The 4,393-nt window shown below is 37.8% G+C and overlaps 1 protein-coding gene across 2 annotated transcripts in view; it reads right to left on the bottom strand.

Moving 5' to 3' along the window:
* LOC107593534 (uncharacterized) overlaps positions 1 to 1,887 on the bottom strand; it is a 5,283-nt gene extending 3,396 nt beyond the window's left edge. For both annotated transcript variants that reach the window (XM_016283286.1, XM_016283287.1), the window contains exon 1: positions 1,575 to 1,887. The gene's annotated coding sequence lies outside the window, so the exon portion shown is untranslated. The remainder of the gene's footprint in view (positions 1 to 1,574) is intronic.
* Between the last annotated feature and the right edge of the window lie 2,506 nt (positions 1,888 to 4,393).

Genomic DNA, 4,393 nt, shown 5'->3' with positions numbered 1-4,393 from the left:
CGCCGGCCACTCCTTCGTCAAATCCGCCGGCCGCGCCATTCTCAAGCCCGCCCGCCTCCGCTCACTCAAGCCGGCCTCCACTCACTCTACCCCGCCGTGTGTTTCGTTGTGAAAGCGAAACTACTTTGTTTGGTCTTCCAAAAGAGGACACGACTAGAAATCAGTGGTTAAGTTGTATTTACAACACTGTTCCAGAACACTTCAACCCAAATATTCAGATGTGTGCAACGCATTTTATGGAGAACTGTTTCCTGATCCTGGTAGAGTAGACTACAATGCCGGCTGTTCTGACTCTCAGACTGTAAGTAAGTTTTTTATATTTAAAGAATTTGCCACTGACGATTCAAACGCGAGTTTTGAGCAGTGTAGAGTAGCACTTGTTGTTTGTCATTTCTCCGATCACAAATACAGACATGGTTTTATGTTTCGTAAAAAGACAGTACAAGTCATTATAATCCGTAATTATGTCCCCACTGGATGCAACAAATGCCTTGTTTATAATGGGTTTTAATGTTTTTGTCTCATACTCCGGCAGGCTTAACATATCCGTCACACGCTTGAGGTATTCGGCCAATCACAACGCACTGGATAGCTGGCCAATCACAGCACACCTCGCTTTTCAGACCGATGAGCTTTGTAAAAAAAAATCGACGCGTTTCAGAAAGGCGGGGCATAGAGGAGAAACAATAATGTACAGTATGTGGAAAATAATGTGTTTTTTGAACCTTAAAAACACAACATAAATACCTATCAGATTACATAGGACGGCATACAAACGTTATATTTTTTAATTTATTGCTTTTATTTAAAACATTATTAAAGTATATTTATGATTATTGCATGCAGCAAGTGGTGTAAATGGAATAATATTGCGGTACCCGTTGTTTGTGTTGTTCTTGATGTTTTAGTATTAGACATCTGCTAAGTTCACTGTACCCTGTTTCCACCAAGAAACATTACAGACCCAAGACCCAAAATGGATCCCATGAATAGTTATGTTTTCGATTATAGCAATAAATTGTAAAATAACGATTGCTTTCAAATACATTCCCTCAACATTCCTCCAGTTGGTCAGACAAACCATTACCATTATGTCGAGCTGATGCTCAAACAAAGCAATTTTTAAAGTGCCAGAGAATATACACTTTTCTGGGGAATCAGACAAAACTTGCCTCTGCTGTTATGCTGGAACAGTAGAAAGTAGCATCGAAACAATATGTACATTACATGCATCGTTTTATTAGGCTAGTTTACTGTTCTCACTCACGACCGATCTAAAGTTAGTGTTATTGAAGGAAACAAACAAAAAAGAAAGAAATATACAAACAACGCACACGGACGTAATTCTAAAATAAACTACTTTTTAATTTATGAATGGAATATATATTAACTTCTGACTTAATATTCCGTCGAATTCTGTCGCCGTTCATGAAACGTTCTTTGCACTGAAACGCTTTATGAGGAAAATTCCAATAAAACGGCGTTTTCGCTATTGAGCTTACAACTAACAAATGAAGCAAAAGCATTTAACACCTTAAACTGCTAAAACTTTTCAAAGTTTCAGATAAACTTACCTCACAGTCACAGACTATTACAGATCAGCAGGCAGAAAAGGAGCTCCCGTGCTTTTCATAAATGAGCTATTGGAAAATCTGACTCGCACTTCACAGCTCAACTGAAGAGCTGCTCACAGCTCATTTGTCTAGACAAGCAAAGAAAAGCCTTTTATTTTCACAGACAACAATAATAACCTAAATAAACACCGGGCGTTGTACATAAAAAGTGTCAAGAGTGGAGTAAAACAAAACAGACGTCTGAGATGTGGTTTTCCAGTTTTTCCAGAGTTTTTATCAGCTGAAAGAGTGGCCGTGTCTCAATACCTAGTGAGCTGCCTATCTAGACAGCATTTTAGACATCATTTGGCCGCAGAATAACACTCTTTCTTTAACACTGTGCAGATATGCACTAGGTTTTGAGGCATGACCATTGTAAACTTTTTAAGGAGGGTTTCCTTGTCTGTGAATGTGACTTTTTTTTTTCTTCCTTTCGATGCTGAAGGGGGAAGGTGTGGAAGCCCGTTTCCGCCACTGAATTAAAAAAAAAAGGTAATTGCGACTTTATATCTCACAATTCTGACTTTTTTTCTCAGAATTGCGTGATATAATCTCGGAATTCTGACTTTTTTTTCTCAGAATTGCGTGATAAACTCGCGAGTTAAGTCATAATTGAGAGATATAAACTCGCAATTCTGAGAAATAAAGTCAGAACTGCGTGATATAAACTCGCAATTCTGATTTTTTCCCCCTCGTAATTCTGACTTTTTGTGAGCTATAAACTCGCAATTCTGAGAACATATCAGTCTTTTTCCCCCTCAAAATTGGACTAACTCGCAATTGCGAGTTTATCTCTCACAATTCTGAGAAAAAAAAGTCAGAATTGCGAGATATAAAGTCGCAATTACCTTTTTTTTTCAGTGGCGGAAACGGGCTTCCATAGGAAAGAGAGTCTGAGGCAGTCACAATTTATTTTTTAAAGATACAAGGATTGTCTTAAATAAACCCTAACTTTTACTTATGTGAGCTAAACTGTACAGCATAAAGCTTAGTTTTGTACTGTAGTGTGAGGAGAGAGAGTAAACACCAGTTTTGGCCTCAGGCAACATTGTTTTGAGGTTTGCAAGAATCCACACAATCTGCGTTTACTTACAGATGGTTGTTTGGAGATCTCGAAAACATAACTGCAGAGGGATTTTAAAAGGCCAATATGATCTCAGCCAACAGGAATTGAAAAAAGCTGGCAAAAGCAGCAGACATTAGCAGAGGCCAGCATGTCCAAAAACATCATAGCTAGAAGTTAAAAATCTGGCATAAAACATTAAAAACACAAGACACGGCAGTCAGAGGAAATTAAGTTTATTAAATGATGCAATACACAGTCAAGCGAAAGTGAGCTATATTAAATGATACGTTTTCACATTATGTCTTAGCAGGGTTTACAGCATATCTTGGTTTGTAATTGTTTTGTTTCGTTTTTTAAAAGAAAAGCTCACACTTTACATCAAGAAACAACAACAAGGAGCTTAGCAGTGAATGCAAACATGAATCAGAAATGAAAGAATTCATGAAGGGATGACAGCAAATTTAATTTGGCATGTTATAAAGGAGCAAAGACAAGGTTAAATGAAAGATAAATTGCTGATGTGAGAGGGAGGTTTGACACCACGATGCAGTGCAAGAAAGCCTTCGAATAGAAACTTTGTTCGCTTGGCTTTTCCATCACTAGCATGGACACATGGTTTAAAAACAACACCAAGAGTGGCCTGGAATTTCAACTGCTTGTAATTTACTTATGAAACAAAAAAAAGAAAAAGAAAAGGAAAAGATGATTGTCAATTTACAGAGTACAATTTGGAGGAAAAAAAAGAGCCATCTGTCAGTTCCAGGACACTCCTACATTCTCAGGAGGTAGTTTTATGGCAAAAACGTATGGCCTGAATTGTAGTGACTTGCATGTTGTGGTTAATAGTGCATATTTTAAGGCCAGATATACTGTATGTTCCATCCATAAATGCAGTTCTAAGGCTACATTAAGACACAGGTGAGGGGATTGAGGACGAGAGGCAATAGCAGATACAGCCCTTAATGGCAATACCTGAGTCAACTGTAACTTTTGACTGCAAGACGTCACTACATATCTAATAGTCATGATCAACTGAGCAAGGCTCAGTAATATTGTATTATGTCAGTGAATCTGTCAGAATTGCATTTGATGTGCAGAAGGTGCTTGCACAGCTTGTGGGCATCAAACCACCCTATAGGGGAAATTGTTTGAAATGAGGTTCACAAAAGAACAATAAATGAAGTTTATGCAGCATTTATCAGGCTTATGAGGTACTTCACATCTATACACTATATTTTTCGAAAAGACCAACAGGTCATATGGTTCCTTAGAATTCCTATTGTAGCAGAAAATACCTCGTCTTAAATAGTCTTAGTCTGTGTGCCCAATTACAACAGGGCATCCTTTAAAACTGCTTAGAAAGTGCAAAATACAAATACTGATCATTCTATGCAGCATTCACTCAAGGTTGCATGATAAATGTACAAATTATTCAATGTGGCGCTGAGTATCAAATTAAAAGGATAGTCCCTCGATCAGGGGTGGGAGAGATTTTAAAAAGGCACACGTACGACAAAAAAACTAAACAAAAACACGCTGCACGTTTTTAAGCTCACCGATGAAAAACAAGAATCTGAATGATTTCCATACAACCTCTTTGTACCTTAATATTGATCTCTCAAGAAACTCAAATGCCAGTGTATTAGGATGCTTAACGCAGCCTTAATCAGAGTCTGAGAGACATCAAATCAAAATTGAATTCCCTTCATAAAAT

This window comes from Sinocyclocheilus grahami, unplaced genomic scaffold (assembly GCF_001515645.1).
Source record: "Sinocyclocheilus grahami isolate Dianchi unplaced genomic scaffold, SAMN03320097.WGS_v1.1 scaffold173.1, whole genome shotgun sequence".
Classification (NCBI taxonomy): domain Eukaryota; kingdom Metazoa; phylum Chordata; class Actinopteri; order Cypriniformes; family Cyprinidae; genus Sinocyclocheilus; species Sinocyclocheilus grahami.
Note: the sequence above shows the minus strand (reverse complement) of the source record. Positions and strands in the feature narration are given on the sequence as shown.